This window comes from Streptopelia decaocto (assembly GCF_964273445.1).
Source record: "Streptopelia decaocto genome assembly, chromosome: 16".
NCBI lineage: Eukaryota > Metazoa > Chordata > Aves > Columbiformes > Columbidae > Streptopelia > Streptopelia decaocto.
The window spans coordinates 1,545,816-1,563,614 of NC_138671.1; positions in this window are offsets into that span (position 1 = coordinate 1,545,816).

Below are 17,799 nucleotides of genomic sequence, written 5' to 3' on the forward strand. Positions count from 1 at the left end.
GGTCCCCGTATGGAGCCTCTGATGGGCAGGACAGCCGGGCAGCTGAGCTTACGCCGTAAACAGGATTGCTTTCTATTATTTATTTATCTATTTATTTATGTTTAACAATGAAACTTTGCAAGGGGGTGTCATTTTTTCAATTTTCCTTTTATTTTCATTTACCTAATTTATGAACCAAACCGGAAGGTTGTGCTTACAATTAAAAGAAAAAATTAGCATAACACTCATCGCATCAAAAGTAATATAGAAAAGCAGAGTAGGATAGAAACCCAAGGATTGGGAGGGCAGGGAGTACTGGTTTTCCTGTGTCTGTCTGTCTATCTGCCTCTCCTATCGGTGACAGGTTAGAAATATGCACTGGCCATTTAGCTTGGCAAAAATCAGACTTTTTTTGCATGAACACGAGAAAAAACATCATCCTGCTGCTAAGTGGGAAAAGCTTATTCTGAGAATAACACCATCCAGCTCCCAGCTCTTTACCGAGAAATGTTTGCTGTGTCTTAATAATAACACAGAAAGTCTCAGACTCCGTGACAGAATATCATTATATTTTCTGGTTTTAGGAAAAAGCGTATTATAAATATGTCTCCGAATGGTGTGTATATACCTTGGCTTGCAGTTTAATTTGCTGTCAGTCTGAAACCACTCTTTATCGTAATCCTGGGTTCCTACTCATAACACACAAGGCGATTTTTGACTTTGAGGGAAAGGGTAGAAACAGGTGCTGCCTTGAGAAAGAGACAAGAGGCCGCTTTCCCAGGCGGGTGCGGGACCGAGAACCTGCAGCTCTCTGGGCAACCCCAGCAAAACCAGACATCCCCGATGCGATTTGATTTGATTTTATATCTTTAACATTTAATTCCGAAACCCGCACTTGAGAATTTAGGGCTACAAATTCTACTCGCCGCACTTATCCAAAATAAACTCTGGCTGAAGAATAATATTTTAGTGGAGTAAATGAAACGGCCGCAAAAGAAGCATCGTGAAAACGTACCTTGGTGTGGAGCATGAGTGTCGGCTTAGTCCCGCCTGGCTAAGCGCTGTCTTTTACAGTCACTTAGGCTGGAGAGACTCTACCGGGGATCCGGGGAGGGAGGGGAGTTTGAATGTGGTGGTTTTAAGTGTAGCCCAGGTGCTCAGAGCGGCTGTTGGGATCCCCCCCGGCCCGTCCTCAGGTAGTTCACGTTCACCAGAATGCTGCCGGCGGTTCCTCTGCTGCCAGCTCTTATCTGAGCGGGCTCCGCGGGCCCTTGGCAGCGCCTGAAAGGAGGTATTGTTACCTTACCGAGGGAAAAGAGACAGGAAAGAGGGACAGAAAGGAAAAAGACAAAAAAACCCCAAACAATCCCAAAGCAAAGAAAACTCAAAGAGCCAAGTTGAGAAACAAAGGAGGGTGTTGGATCCGCTCTGGGATGGGATCGTGCTCCCACCACCGGCCCCAGGGCCTGGCAGTGGGGACTGTTTGCTCTTCATAAAACAGTCGCTTTTTTCTTTTTTCTCAATCTATCTCCTATTAACGAAGCTGCTCAGCATCCCTTTAGTGTGCCTGAACTCAGAGCAGACAGCTCAGCATCCCTTTAGTGTGCCCGAACTCAGAGCAGGCAGCTCAGCATCCCTTTAGTGTGCCCAGACTCAGAGCAGGCAGCTCAGCATCCCTTTAGTGTGCCCGAACTCAGAGCAGACGGCTCAGCATCCCTTTAGTGTGCCCGAACTCAGAGAGGACAGCTCAGCATCCCTTTAGTGTGCCCGAACTCAGAGCAGGCAGCTCAGCGTCCCTTTAGTGTGCCCGAACTCAGAGAGGACAGCTCAGCATCCCTTTAGTGTGCCCGAACTCAGAGCAGGCAGCTCAGCATCCCTTTAGTGTGCCCGAACTCAGAGCAGGCAGCTCAGCATCCCTTTAGTGTGCCCGAACTCAGAGCAGGCAGCTCAGCATCCCTTTAGTGTGTCCGAACTCAGAGCAGGCGGCTCAGCATCCCTTTAGTATGTCCGAACTCAGAGCAGGCAGCTCAGCATCCCTTTAGTGTGCCCGAACATAGAGCAGACAGCTCAGCATCCCTTTAGTGTGCCCGAACTCACAGCAGACAGCTCAGCATCCCTTTAGTGTGCCCGAACTCACAGCAGACAGCTCAGCATCCCTTTAGTGTGCCCGAACTCAGAGCAGGCAGCTCAGCATCCCTTTAGTGTGTCCGAACTCAGAGCACACAGCTCAGCATCCCTTTAGTGTGCCCGAACTCAGAGCACACAGCTCAGCATCCCTTTAGTGTGCCCGAACTCGGAGCAGACATCACACACAGGCGTACACGCGTGTCCCCTCCTCCCTCACCAGCGTCCTCCTTTGGAGCTCCTGCTCCCATTTCAGCCGAACTTGACAATGAGGATTTTGAAGAAATCGGGGTTTTTGGTAATTTGTGAAGATGGAGTAAAACAGTGCTGAGAAAATGAACAGCAACGTGAGCTTCCCCCATACGAGACCTCGGGGAATGCACAGATGCTGAGGACAGCCCCTGGGAACGCAGGTTCCTTCTGCTGCCCATACGGCTCCTCACGGCTTTTTATTGAGTTATTTCCTTGTCTGTCACCTTATCATTTGTCCTAAGTTGGCTCAAAGCCTGACCTTCAGCTCCAGAATCAGATTCTAAATCATTTGGGGTCTAACAGCCCAGGTTTGGTGTCCAAACCAAATCATTTCCAAGGGATCTATTTCTCTTGAGAAGGTGACAAATCTGAGCTCTCCAAAATACCCGAAACTACACAGGTAACACCCACATTTTTTCTGTATTACCGGGGTAGGAGGGATATATTTTGGGACAGGGAAAAAAGAAAAGAAGCCCTGAAGAAAATCAAATCCAGTCTTACTGGTCTGGCAGCATTTGTGAAAGAAAAATCCAATAACTGGGCTGACCGGGGAGCGTGGCCGTGTGGGAGAGGAGACCCCTCCGCCTGGACGGGGCTCCTAAGGCAAATATCGGGAATTATTGGATTGTTTCAGAGGAATCGGATGAATTGGGCTAAAGAAGCTCTGACCCATTAACTCTCTGTTTGCTGCCACCTCCATCGCAGCCCTTGTGGGAACTGGTGCGTCCCTCCCGTGCAACCGGCAGGATTAACCTCTATGATGTTCTATGATGCTGAGCTCTTGGAGGTCTGTTAGAAGTCATGTTGGAAAGAGAAGCTCCAGTGGGTCCTCTCCGGGCTCCAGCCTTTCTTCTTCCTTTTGTAGGCCAAAGCAGCGTCTTATTTTTGTGCAGTTTTGGTTCTTCTGCTACTAACCAAGCTCCAAAAATAGGGCAGCGTAAGAAGAGCTAAACAACCATATTCCTAAAGTTTTTCCCCAAAGCCCAACAAGGTTGGCATATGCAGACTGGAGCCAGCGTGGGCTGAGATGAATGGATTTGGTGTCTGACCTTCTGGCTGGTGAAATTCCTTCCCTTGCCGAAGACCAAGAGCCAGCCCTGGGCTCGTGGCCACCGCAGGGGACAAGCCCGGCTGGTGGTGAAAAGTGGAGGCTGAGCTGCTGCTTTTGTGCAGCTGGGAGGGGGGATTTGAGGTGAATTCCTGCAGCCTTGGGCCAGGGGCTGGTGTGGAGCTCAGGTGGTGCCAAACCCGCGCGTGGTGTGTTCCACCATGGCGTTCAGGCAGAGTTTGGCGCTGGACACAATGCAAATCCCACCTGCTCCTCCAGCTGCGCGTCCCGTCCCGGTCTAACCGCTCGTCTGCCCATCACAATGAGCCTCAAAGCTCCCGCATAAAAATAACACTTTATTATTATTATTAATAATAATAAGTAGAGGTAATTTGTGATTCTTGAAACTAGCCCAAGCCACCAAACTCAGATCGAGATCTGAGTTTAACCTCCTGGATGTGGGGGTTTGGTCCCCGTGCACACGCGGGACCGGTTGTGAAATCCGGAGTTGGGATCCTCGTGCTCCTGGCCCGGAGCTCCCAGGGCTGCGGTCTGGCTCCAGGCCAGCGTTCCACCATTACGAGAGCCTCTCTAGCTCAGGGTGTGCCACCTGTCTCTCTTTTTTGTTTTATTATGATCTTCAGGAGGGTGAATTACCTTAATGAGCTCTGCCGGTAGCTGCCGAGCGATGGGTCGGGTTTGCTGCGGTGGAGAAAACCGTAGGGGCTGCTGAGTCCCTGCTGAGTGTGAAGGTCTTTATGGGTGTTTTTGATGCTTTGCCTGCTGGAGAGTCCCAGAGTCCCAGATTTGCGGTGGCAAACGGCCAGTGGAAGAGGTTACAGCTCTTCGGGAGAGCTGAGCGCTGGGTGCAGCACAGACCGTGCTCCGGTGCTGGTGCACGTCTGGCTCATGAGGACCAGAAATAAATCGCTCCCATCCTATAAATCTTGTTCTGAAGGTAGGGTGAAGGTAGGAGAAACTCTTATTCTGTTAGCAGGACAGATGGGTGGAGCTTTTTCAATTCACAAAAGTGTTCTCTGGGTAAATTCTCTGATGCCCAACGCATCTGTGTGACAGTCACCACATCCGCAGGCTTCCCTGCTTTCCTGGCCACCTTCTGCCACATTGCTCCATCCTTTAGATAAATAACTTTTGAAGCTATTAGACTAACAGATCCACAGATAGACAGAGGGAAACTACATAACTGTGCTTTAGGAAAAACAAGTGGAAAATGAGAGATGCTGAGGTTGCACTTTGGTGCGTGGCAGCTTTCAGGTTGGGTATCCAGCGCACTTCTTGGTTCATCTGGGGTTTGTTTAAGAAGCAGCAGGCCAGGGCAGAGCTGAAGGGGGCTCCTGGGGTCATGCAGCAGGTCTGTCCTGGGGACAGCGCATCGAGTTCTCCATCCTCACCCAGAACCCGGGCAGACCATGGATCCGTCCCTGCAGAAAGCAGACTCCGCTGCTTGCAAAACTGGCCGGTGCTGGGTGACTTTTTTTGCAATACAGGAAGGTTTGTGCCATGCAAACCCAATTCTCTTTTTTAAAGAAGCTCTGACTAGCCGATTGGCATCTTTATTAATGGTTTTTAAAGCTGCAGGGGTACAGCCTCTCCCTTGTCCAACAAGGGCGGGTGGGAGAGGGTTTGCAGCCCAGGTGGGCGAGCGGCTGTGGCTGGTGCTGGCCGGGCCCTGGCCCCCCCCAGCTCCGCTTCCCGGGCCGAGGACACGCCAAGCCAGCGGGAACGCTCCCCGCCATCGTTTTCTGTCATTCGCAGTAAGTTTTATTTATATGTTTGCTTTTTTTCGCATGGCCAGCATCGGTGGCTGGGAGCTGTGGTTTGCATCGCGGAGCCAAGCAAGTCGTTTTGTCCTGGCTCTGCCTCCAAGCGAGCTGGCTCGCCCAGGTCTACCTGGGCTGTTGCTATCTCTACGAAGTGGGTAGTTTGTTCCACAAGCTTCCAGCAGTAGGTTTGCATCATAAACTAGTGTTTAAAGTGTGGTTATGGTCAGAAAAGAGCCAGAGAGCAACTGTAAAACTGACATCCTAGTCTCTTTTTTTTACGTCTTTATCCCCTGTCAATGGCTGCCCGTATCGAATTTGCTTCGTTTATGAGTCATGGTGAGATTTCCCCCTCCCAAATTCAGTGTGGCAGCTGGAAGCTGCTTTTAGTCTTTGCTTTGGAGAGCACTGGAAAGCAAAGGGACATGCAGCCCGTGTTGCTCTGAGCCACACAGGTTCCAGCTGGACCCAGCTTAGACCAGCGCACACTCAACCATGCCTAGTCTCAGTTTATCTGGACTAAGTGACCGGGAGGACGTTGCCTGTGTGTGGACTTGATCTTTGAATGAGCAGGGTTCTGGGCAGCCCTTGAGAGCACTACAAGGTGGTAGGTGCCCTAAAAGAAGACTTAACCCGCCCTGAGCTGGCAGCAGAGATCTGCCCATCGTGTTTCCAGAGAGAAGTGGCTTTTCCCCAGGAGGAATCCAGCCGGTGAACATCCCACATGGGGACGGTCAGACCACGAGGGCTCTGCTGTGGGAGCTCTGGCTCGGAGCAGCGGAGACTTGGACTCTGCTCCACCATCAATGGATTTTATTGTCCTGCGGGGTTTTGGTCCAGCACTTAATTCAGCAGCTCCATTCATTTGGATGGGTACGTACATATATACCTTGGCACTTGGCTGCCAGGACAGGCCAAACGGTATTAAGCAGCCCTGGCCAAAAAGCACAGGGTGAGGTAGGGAGGTTGCAGAAAAATTCCTGCCTTGCTTGGGTGAAGTTCCTAGAATCTGCAGGGAGGTACAGGGCGCGGGTTGGCACCGGCGTGGCGGCCCCGCCGCCTTGGACAAGGGCTTGAGAAACTTCTCAGCTTGACTTCGAACCACTCCGTAAAAAATTCAGGGCAAACGTTGGAGGTAAACTGCTAAATCATGGCTTAAATCCCTTCCTCCGGAGTCAGATTCCACTCCCGGCCGCTTGCCCCGCACATCTGGAGAGGGGACGAGAACGCCTGAAATTCCCTCTGAACACCCCTCCTTTCCCTTCCCACCTCCTCCCCCTGACCCGAGACCTCCCTGGGGGACAGGGGGACACACGGTGTCATTACTGTCCCAAACACGGTGAGTGACGGCCGCCGAGCACACAGGGCCGGGTTTGTGTGCAGAGCAGGGTGTGGGCATCACTTTTCCTCACAAAGGTGAGACCTCCAGGTTTTGAAGCTGGAAAAAGTCCCAGTTTAGCTCCTGAGCTCCTTCCTTAGCTTTTTCCCCCTAAGATTTGTATTTTTGTAACTGGAAGGATTTGCACAGAGGAGATCGCTAGGCGGGCATTGGGGGGTGATGGGACCACGTGGCTGAATTTGGCGTCTGCTTGGGAGCAGCGCTGTGCAGAAAAGCCCTGGTAAAGGAGTGAGTTTGGCATTTGGTGCTAATCAGGGCAAAACCAGTGACAGAAATGCCGTATCTGGGGAAACCTTGTCGGTGCTGCAAGTTTGCGTAGTTTTGGTGGGTTGTCCTCACGTTGCGGTGCTGGACATGTGGAGGTGAGGGACATCCAAGCGCCTTGTTTGCTGTTTGCTTTTAGGCTGGTGCCTAAACTTTAAACGCGCGCCCAACTCCCTTGGACAGAACTGGGGGGAGATGGAGGGTCAGCCTGGGCCGGTGCCACCTCTGGCTGGTGACCGACCATGGGCATCGTTGGTGGGGCAAGATCAGCTTCTCTCTGCAAAGTTCACAGGGTTTATCATTTTCCCAGTTCGGTTTGGAAGAGACCTTGGGAAATCACAAAAGAAAAGCAACTCCTTGTGAGACTTGAAACCAGTTAAGGGTGCTCAGAAATCCCAGGAATCCTTACTATCCGTCTCTTTAGAAACTGGAACTTCTCGGCGCCGTTGCCCGTGCTGTTTCACACACACGATGATCAGTGAGGTTCCCAAGGACCTGCCATTGAGTCTCTAGACGGGAAAACAAAGACTCACGGACACGACATCGCTCTGTGGGGAAGGAGCAGATGGGCAAAGTGTTTTCTGCAGGTTTCTCTCTATGTGAAGAGAAAGTGGTTTGTTATTGTAGGTCCGTCCTATTTCCTAGTCTGCCCGAGGTTTTGAAGTCACAAATTAATCTTTCTGTGGCGTAGGGCGGATTGTTGGCATCCCGGGGCTCCCTTTGGACAGGCTGCTGATGGGGACAGTAACCCACTATGACAGGGCTGCATGTTGCATTTCCATTGTCTTTACTGAGCCCCACTTCCTTGAAATCAGCTAAGATTGATGATTCCTTCTTTGATGCATCAGCCAATAAGGAAAAGCATCTTTAGCCCAACTTAAAAAATATATATATATATATTATTTTTAAGTAGAGAAGTTCCACTTGATATAGTATGATATAGTATGTCTGTACTGAAGGGCGCACTGAGGGTGGGATGTCCTGGCCTCTGTGTCCTAGGGAGTGAAGAAGAAGGTTTTGAAGACCTTTCTCTGTGTCCGTAGGACGGCAGAATCTCCCCAGTGCCACCCCAGGAGGCCAAAGAGGCATCTTTGGCACCGTTAGAACGTCCTTGACGTCTCTTGTCACAACACTGATAAAATAGGATCACGGAAAGCATGGGAAAGTCAACCCAGCCGTGTCCCCCCCCGGCACCGCCACCCCCAGCTCCTCTGTTTGCTTCCCCCGGTGAAAGTCCACGTGAAAAATGAGAGGAATCCTGCGGGTCTGGGTGCCGGGATCCGCCAGGTTCAGGGAGCTGGAGATGGGCAGGAGCACCCAGGACAGGTGGTTGTTTTGGGGTCACATCTTCAAAAAACCTGTTCTTTACCACTTCCCTGAAGGGCTGTAGAGCTGGTGGCTTGAAAATGGAAGCACCCTCTATGGTGTGTTACTGAAAAATAGCTTTATTTATAAGCCTCCCCTCTGTTCTTGGTCCAGAACAGTTTGTCCATCTCATCAGGGTCTTAAAAGTACTAGGCAGGGATCCCAAATGAATAGCAAAAAGCTGTGAAGTCCAGGTGCGAGGCGTCTTATTTTGGGGCTATATGTTTTTAGATGGAAGTTCTTTCAGTGTTCGTATCTGCCTGTGGTTAATGGGTTACAGATGTAAATTGGCACTTCCAGCTCCTGACCCGAGGTGACCCGGCTGGGTCTCATGGCCGAATCAAACAGGGCCAAGAAATATGGACAGGCTGGAAAAGCAGCGGCTCCCCGCGCTGACATTTCCCTTAGAACTCCAGCTCCCGGAACTGCATCGGTCCTGGCGTTTCCCACCTGAAAGCTCAATTTCAGCGGAGGGAGCCACTTTCCTTAGCGATCCTGAACGACGTGAAAGCCCAATGCCCTTTGTGTTTGTTTATTTATTTACTTCCATTTAATGAGTAATTTAATTATCATTTGAAGAGACTGATTGATGAGGTGTGGGGACTCTTCTTGCTTGGTTTGCGTTGCCTCCAGCGCTGCAGCACCAGCCTGAGCCCAAATCCTTGGCGCTGCTTGTCCATCCGCATCCCACGAGGGGATGCTCGATGTCTTGAATCACTCAGGGCTGGGTCCCACTGTGGGGTACGAGGTAAAGTTCCTTCCCAAACCAGGTGCAGTGAATCTCATGTATTTTGAAGGGGGTGCTGGGCAGGGCACGGTTGGGGTGTCCCATGTCCCTGCTGCATCATTTCCATGTTCCATGGCTTTGCGGAGAATTGGTTGTGGAGGAGCTAAAGGTCATTCATGAGCAGGAAACCATGTGAAAATACGAGATTTTTCCGTCCTGTTTTCACCAAAGTCAATCCGGGATGGGGTCTGTTAGCGTTACAGCAGACCAAAGCAAGCTTGCGTCCATGGGCAAACTCATTCTTGTTTAACTAAAGTGACCAAAGGGGCATTAACTCCCAAGCCACTTGTTATTTGGGAGCAGCTTATTTCAGTTTAGCTTCAGCCTGATCCCAGCCAGGTGATGCTGAAAGAGCAGCCCCGGAGCTGGTGGCACCAGGTCACCCCACGTGGGTCGGTGTCACAGGCGGGTTTAGTGTGCTCTGACACTTCTGCGTTCAGGCGGGTGTAAACCATCACATTTTGGGGCATGGTTTTAAGGATCATGGAGCACTTGGTACCTGGCTGGCGATGGCAGCGATTTCCACCCCCTGATCCCTCCACCTGCCCCTTCCTTCTCCTCCCTTTGAGCAGAATTCAGGCTCCCCCATGCAAACCGGCTCCTCTTGTAACTGTGCTCACAAGGAAACCTTCAAAGGCTCAGTCCTATCAATTTTCCCCGCCATATGTTCTCATTAAAAAATTTATTGTGCACTTTATCTTAGGATTATTTGCCATCGATTAATAAAACATGTTGCAAGCTTCAAATGAACATTCTCCCCTCCCCGCTTGCCTTTAACGAGGAAAGGACAGAGAAATATGAACAAAAATAGCAATCACAGATGGTGGGTTTTACCCTTTCTTTTGCCTAACCTGGAAAAAAAAAGTTCTCAGAATATTGACGTGGGATTTTAATTATGAGTTACGTTGCTTGAAGGCCAAATCTGAAGCTTGGTGAGCTCAGTGGACAGATTGCCAGCCCGAAATACGTTTGGATGTTAAGGTGTGTGGATGCTGACGCTCCAGAGCGGGTGCTGGGGTTTGGTACTGTGGGGTGACAATGTGGGTGGCTTGGGAGCGGGTCCCTGGGTTTGGGACCGTGGGGTGACAATGTGGGTGGCTTGGGAGCGGGTCCCCGGGTTTGGGACCGTGGGGTGACAATGTGGGTGGCTTGGGAGCGGGTCCCTGGGTTTGGGACCGTGGGGTGACAATGTGGGTGGCTCAGGAGCGGGTCCCTGGGTTTGGGACCGTGGGGTGACAATGTGGGTGGCTCGGGAGCGGGTCCCCGGGTTTGGGACCGCGGGGTGACAATGTGGGTGGCTCGGGAGCAGGTCCCCCCTCTGCTCCCAGCACCGGGATGGGCAGGGAAAGCTGCAGAACCCGCTCCTGGCCGGGATGGTTGGGCCGTGCTGCGGCCAGCAGCTCCAGAGCATCGCTTGTTGGCAGCCAGAACGTCGTGTCGTCCTTGGCAGGGGATGTCTGGCCATGTTGGTAACGCTGGGCTGTGCTGGAGGTTTCAAAAAGCGGCATTTTGGGGTTTTTAAAGAGTTCCTGAAAGGAGAGCACCTCCCTGCTGTGCCCATTCACGTAGGGACTATAATCCCCGATTTAGGGGTAGGAAGGTGACTTGGAGGGACCCCGATGAGCCACCGTGTGACCCTCCCTCTCCTTTCCCACTCGATGCGATCAGGACTGTGGTTTTTCCCTCCTGTTATTCGCATTTTTGGGCCGGTTGAGAGGAGCCGATTCCTGGGGCCAGCGGGGTTGGTTCGGGGGAGATGGGGAGGAAAAGCAAATAAGACATCCAGCAGCCATCCCTGCGGATGCTGCGGCGCTGGGACGCCCTGTACCCTCCCAGCATTTGCTTTGTGTCTGTGCCTACCCGGGGAAAATAAACACAAAAACGATGCACACAGGCGGGTTTCTTGTCTAAATAAATGTCTGGGGAGAGAGCTGGCTGTGGGTAACCTGCTGGGAAAGTCCTGCTCAGATGGGGATTGTAGAGTTAAACACTCCCGTCTCCCTTGGATGTGTCTCGGCTTTGATTTATACTTCTGATTGGATGTTTGCCTGGCCTGATCAGAGGCTTTGGGCAGCGGCTCATGTTGACACTCGGTGTTTAGCTCTGGGTAAAGTTTAAACAGGACTTATCATGGCTCTGACACCTCGCGGAGTCTTCCCTGGTTTAATAGCGTGCTTCGTGCCATCTCTTGCGTAGGTTTTTCACTGCGTTGCCGTCCTAGATATTCAAAAAGAAAAAGGTAAACTTGCAAAATAAATTCATGGAATAGCTTATTCGAAGCCTCTTCTAATCATAAAATAACCCCGTTGCCCTCTAATCGTGTGGCCGTTTCTCTGCTCGCTGACACTGGTAGAATATAAAGCCAGAAGTGATCTGAGGTCAGATCCAGCCGTTCAGAAAGCGTTGGTAACAACTGTGTTGCCCATCTTGCTGGTGTTTGCCCTGTTGGGCTCTGCCGGGACTAAATGAGGCTCGCATGGGAGGATAGGCTGGGTTTGGGGCTCTAGGATTGCAACCAGACTGTGGCTGGAGTGGGGCTAAATGGGAACTCTAATTTGGAACTATATATATATATATATTTTCTTTTTTTCCCCCAAAATTGTAATGGCTTCTTCCTCTTTTGCTTTTACCAGAAATGGCTCAAATTAACAGCTGTCAGGTTTGTTCCTCCCTTTTTCTCCTGTCTGGAAGTGGAGTTTAACACAAGCTCTGGCTTTGGCCAAAGCTCGTGCTAAATAGCATTAAACTAATTTAATTTTATGCTTTGTTTTTTAGGAGTAACAATTAATAAAAAAATCACCGCCACTTAATCACAGCACCTCGAAGTGCAGCGTTAATGGGCCAAAGACTGAAATGAGGTTACGATATGACAGCCTTTTATCTCAGATCTGATAGGGGTGTTATTCTTTGTACTAAAAGTTTGCCAAGAGAGGCTTCTCTGAAAATTAACCGGTGTTATCACAGTGAGTAATATCCTGGTTTTATCATGTGGAATAAATAAATTAACACAGACTTTATGCTTTTGCTTAATGAGGTTACACTGAGTGCAGAGCAAGGAAATGGTGTTAACTCCGGTGCAAAAAAACAGCGATTAAGGCGAGAGGAAACTGGAAGAGAAAATGCCCCCAGTTTTCTTGCATAATGGCATGGCTTGTATTACTATTAATTATATTATGCAATGGGGATAGGATGGAATTTGGCTCTATCCAGCAACTGACTGGGGCGAAAAACTCTTTGCAAACATCTCTGTGATTTCTCAGGAAAATTCCACTTCCGTGATGCTCCCGACACCATTTCTCCCCGTGACCGGTTGCGGTTGTTTGGCTTCGAGCCACCCTGAGGAAAAAACCCATTTGGCCCAGCCCAGGGACCCTTTTCCACCAGATCTTGCTGGTGCTTTTCCCAGCTGGTTCCCCAACCTGCTGCTCAGCACCGCAGGACCAGCACATCCAGACTCGAAGGGGTGTGGAGTATTGGCAGCATCAATGGGGAGAAACTCCGAATTAGAATCACAGAACATCTCAGATTGGGCAGGACCCGTAAGGACCATTAAGTCCAGCAGCCAGCTTGTGAGAGCTCAGTCTGCTTGGTCACGGCATGTGGTCCTGGCTTGTTTGACCATGTACGATGGGCCAAAAATGCTGGATGGGGAATTGATGGTATTTCTTTTGGTGAATAGTTAAACCTTACAGAAGAAGGTTTAACTCAGGCTATATGCGAGGAAGAAATTTTTTACAATGAGGGTGCTAAAATAGTGGAACAAGTTGGCCAGAGAGGTGGTGGATGAACCATCCCTGGAGACATCCCAGGCCAGGCTGGACGGGATCTGAGCAACCCGAGCTGGTGAAGATGTCCCTGCTCATGGCAGGGGGGCACTGGGGGAGCTGGGAAGGTCCCTTCCAATTGAAATGATTCTGTGCCTGTGATGCCGGTGGGAACGGGCTGGAAAAGCATCTGAAGCCAAGGGAAGGGGCAGGTGGCATCTGCCTGGCCACTGCGCCGTGGTGTTTGGGGACATCCCATCCTACGGCACGTGCTGCCGGGGGTGGGGGGGATGCTCGCTCGTGCTGCAAGCTGGGGTTTGGGGATCAGTTGACCTGATTAAGAGAGGTGAATAGCCTGATCCTGGACTTCGTTAACCAAGAGCCTGAAATAGTTTCACGTGAACAAAAGGATCGTCTGGGACGTTAATCCCTTGCACCTGTTGAGCTTTGTTCAAGCTCGCGCTGCCCCGGCCGGGCTGCGTCAGCAGCCGCAGCACCGCAGGCAAGAAACCAGCCGCGGCGGCAGAATGAGCCGCGCGGTGCACTCAATGCGCTCACGGGCAGAGCCGAGCTGTGCCGGGCGGGTTTGAGCTCGGGAGCTGGCACGGGAGAGTCGTGATGCCCCTGGCACCCCGAGCCCATGGGCTGGAGTGGACTGGAGGAGGGGGCGGAGTGGCCGTGTCCCCAGGGGTGCCCGTGTTCCTAGGGGTTCCCGTGTCCCCAGGGGTGCCCATGTCCCCAGAGATGCCCGTGTCCCCAGGGGTCCCCATGTTCCTAGGGGTTCCCGTGTCCCCAGGGGTGCCCGTGTTCCTAGGGGTTCCCGTGTCCCCAGGGGTGCCCATGTCCCCAGAGATGCCCGTGTCCCCAGGGGTCCCCATGTTCCTAGGGGTTCCCGTGTCCCCAGGGGTGCCCGTGTTCCTAGGGGTTCCCGTGTCCCCAGGGGTGCCCGTCCCGTCGCCACCGCTGGGTGCACGACGCCCCCGGGCTCGGCACCACTCCCAGCTCCGGCTGCACCCAGCTTTCCCTTCCTAAAAGGAAATTCTTCCTCCTCCTCCAAAATAATTACGTTGAAGAACTTAAAAAACTCAAACAAACCGCTTGTCCCTTTGTGCCAGTGGATGTTAATAATACCAGGAATACTATTATTCTCTGGGCTATCATCATCTGTAATACCTCCAGAAATTGCTCGGGTAGTTTTAATTATGTTTGTGCCTTTTCTTTCAGCCCTTGTTATCTCTCCGGTTCCTCTGGGCTGGGGGAAGGGTCAAAGCACCGAAGTCGCTTCTCTAAAGCGCCTTTGTTTTCCCTGCGCAGGTATGAAGTTGATGGCACAACCATCCCGAGTACATTAGATCCGCTCTCCTGCCCGCCCCGGCCTGAATGCAGAACGTGTGCCGCCCCCGTGGCCGAGCGAGCCGGGCAGGGCCGCCCCAGCACCGGCCCGCAGGAATGCGGGGAACACAGCCAGATTGTCCAGCCACCAGAGAAAGGGAAGAGAGAGGGAGAAGGAGAGAAAGGAAAAGCGAAGGAGAGAAGAAAGAGCTGGAAATGGGGTGGGGTGGGGGAATAAATCCTTCTTGATGCATGGTGGAATTTCTCTGGAGATGCTTGCAGGGTAGTGCAGTTAAAAAATAATGCTTAGCCAAAAAAGAATAATATTATAATAATATATCTGTTTTAATGATTATTTCCCTAACAGCTACATGTTAGGGAGAAGTCTCCTGTTGGTTTTATTTTAAAAAAAGGAGAAAGAAGGAGATGCAAAGGATGCCTGTGACACCACGTCTGCTAAAATATCACATGCGGCACTAAGCTGAGAAATCATCTGTCATCGCGCTCTCCATACTTAGAATCTACTCGGGCCATACGCTCTTCAGGGCAGAAATATGTTCTCTGTTTGGTGCTAGTTCCCGAGCGCGATGCGTCGCAGCTGCTCAGCGTGTCAGGCCAGGGAGAAATAGGGATGAGCAGGGGCCGGGGGTGGCGGAGCAGCCCTTGGAAGGAGTCGGTTCTTCCCTGTATACAACAGCGGGCATCCCTCACCTGCCGCTGTCTGGGTAGGTTTCATTCTCACAGCACCTAGTGAAGTGAAAACAACTTTTTTCTGTTTTGCAGGGAAGACGCCGAGTCAGAGGAGCTGCTGTGGGACTTGTGCAAAGTGGGAGAGACCACGGAAGGGAGAAAACCCACCAGGCTCCACTCCAGTCCCTATTTTCCCCTTTATACCCAGAGGGATGAAGAAAACCAGCGGAGAGCCCTTCTGTCCCACTGCTCATCCTCGTCGCACCCCGAGCCGCTCCGCGGCTGAAACAGGTTGGACCCGCGTCTGGTGTGTGGGGCGGACACAGTGGGGACATGGGGACTTGTGCTGGCTCGTTGCCATTTTCTGTTGGCCAATAACTCCAACGTTCTTCTGCTGTAGCGTATTTATTTACTTTTTCATTCCAGTGAACAGGCAGCACAGGGAGGGCTGGGGCCGCTGTGGTGTGGGCTGGGTGGCGAGGGGAACCTGGCTGGCGGTAGCCCGGGGTTATCGTAAAAGAAACTGAAATGGGAGTGTTAATGTTTTAGCTGAGTTATGGAGAAATGGTTTTACTGTTCAGAAAGAAATTGTGAGAGTAACAAGTCTGGGAGGGTCTGGGAGCACGTGCTGGCTGGGAGGGCCCTTGGGAGCCATGGGGACTGTGGGCAGAGATGCAGAAACAGGGATAATTTGAGCTGGAAAAGACCCTGCAGGGCTCCAGTCCAACCAGAGCCACCAGCACTGCGTTGCTTGGGGCATGTCCTGTCAAGGTCTGAATATCTGCGAGGATGGAGGACCCACAAATTCTCTGGGTCCCTGTTCTGGTGTCTGAGCACCCTGATGGTGAAAACAGTTTCTCCTATTGTTTGTGACCACTGTCCCTTGTCCTGTGCAAGAGCAGCCTGGCTCTGTCTTCTCTGTACCCTCAAATTAGGCAGCTGAAGACAGCAAAAGATTCGCCCTTTCCTTTTTAAGGCTGGTCAAACCCAGGGAAGGAGACATCCTCCAGTTTAGGTTTCTCAGTCCACATGGTCATTCAGCTGGTGCCTTCCTGCACAAGAGACACTTGGGCTGTTTGGTTTTGGTGTCCTGTTCCTGATGTCTTTAGAACATCTTCATCCAGCGTGGTCCCCTGCTGGCAAGAGTCAGATCAGCGCCGCCGAAGTCGAGAGCACCAAGAACAACAATCTGCTAGGAATGATGAATAAATGCAAATAGTGTTTGTTTGATTTATTTTTCAGGTCTGGCCAGGAAACCTTCAAGTAGCAGCACTTTCCCTTTTAAGCAGGTAAGTGCTTTTTAAAAACATACACGGGAATGTCTGTGCTCCTCTGTTTATCGCTATAAATCTTTCCGTGCCTGAGCTTTTAAACAGCAATTCGCATGGTAACTTCATGCTCGTGAAATCCGTGAATGCGAGGTGGTGATGGATGGAGTGGCCGTGGGGCATGGTGGGACATCCCCAAAATAAAGGGAGGAGAAGAGCCACGGGGGTGTGGGGAGCGGGGCTGGAGGGGACCCGGGCAAACAGCAGCTGATGGTCGAGTCTCTGGTCCAGGCTGGGGCTGGGGGGATGACCATCCCGGCACATGGGACATGGGGATGTTGCTTCGGGGGAGAGTTCTTTCATCCGGGGAATCTCATCTGTTGGGGTGAATGGGAACGTAAGCAAATTATCTGAGAAGGGGTGGTGAATGATCAAATCAGCTGAGATTTTTGGCTTAAATATTTTAAGTTCTATAGTAAAAAACAAAAAGTGTTTTCTTAGTTTTAGTATTCATTTTCTCAACGTTTTTCCACGAAAGGCAGAAGCTTTTTCAGAGGAGGGGGAAGTGTAATCTAACCTCCAGTTTTCTGTCCCAAACCAGTTTTCACCAGCCATACCAGCGATGTCATCATCAGGGTTGTTGTGTTTTCTTTCCCCTCCTTAGCAAACAGCAGCCCAAGTATCATTAAAAAAAAAATCGCCAATAAAAAAACATCGCAGCGTTTTGCCATCCATGGCTGGTGTATTTTTCCCTTGGAAGGTGGCCACCCCGGCACACACAGGGCTCTGTGTGCGCCTCCCTCGCCCTCCAAGAACGAGCAGAGAGAAAAGCTCCCTGTGACTTGGACGGGCTCCTTACGGGGGGAAGGGGGCGAGCGCGAGGCGGCGTTTTGAACCGAGTTCCTTTTTCTATTTTATTTAGATTAGGTTCTGCTCAGCGGGGTGATTTCTTAATTAGAGCAGCCCCAGCCTCCCAGGCCGGTCGCTCCAGACCCCTGCTCTGCCTTCTTAAGTTTCACGAGGGAAGTTGTCGTGCCTGATTTCCTGAGCTCTAATATTCCAGCAGCGTGCGGTGATTTCAGTGGGAGGAAAAGACATGTAATTTAATCATCTTTATTAGATTTTGGGCGAAGGAGGGGGCCAAGCAGTAGGAACTGTGTCCTCTGCTTGTCTCTTGACTTTCTCTTCTGCTTCTTAGTGGCCAGAGATGAGATTTCATGGGAGGTGCAGCAGAAAAGTGATGATCCTAAATGGCCATGTAGTGATGGACTCCTTGTCCTAAGATGTTGAAGTTTTCCTGAGCAGTAGCTCTTATCGCAGTCTCAGATGGATCCATGACCCTGCTTGGATCTGTCATGGGCTTATTAATGACTAGCTGTGATTTAAAATGTTGATTTAAAAAAAAAAGCGCGATTGAATTTAAATCACTGCCTGCACATACCCACCATATGCCCAATCTTAACATAAATCAATGCTAATCCATCGATGCCAATGAAGCCAGGCTGTTCTAGCCACCGAGAGCCCGGCCTTCTGTGCCACACACACTCAGCTGGGACTTTGTAGCTTAAATATTAAGCAACACTCTGGGGAGCACGTTCACATTTAATTCAAATGAAATAAAATTCTGGGTTTTTTTTACTATATCCATTTTATGGCTGGAACAATAGCGAAGGAAGCAAATGTTTGTTATGTGGAGAGGCCGTATTCTCTCCCTCTCACCACATGGGTCTGAGTTGTTATTTCTCT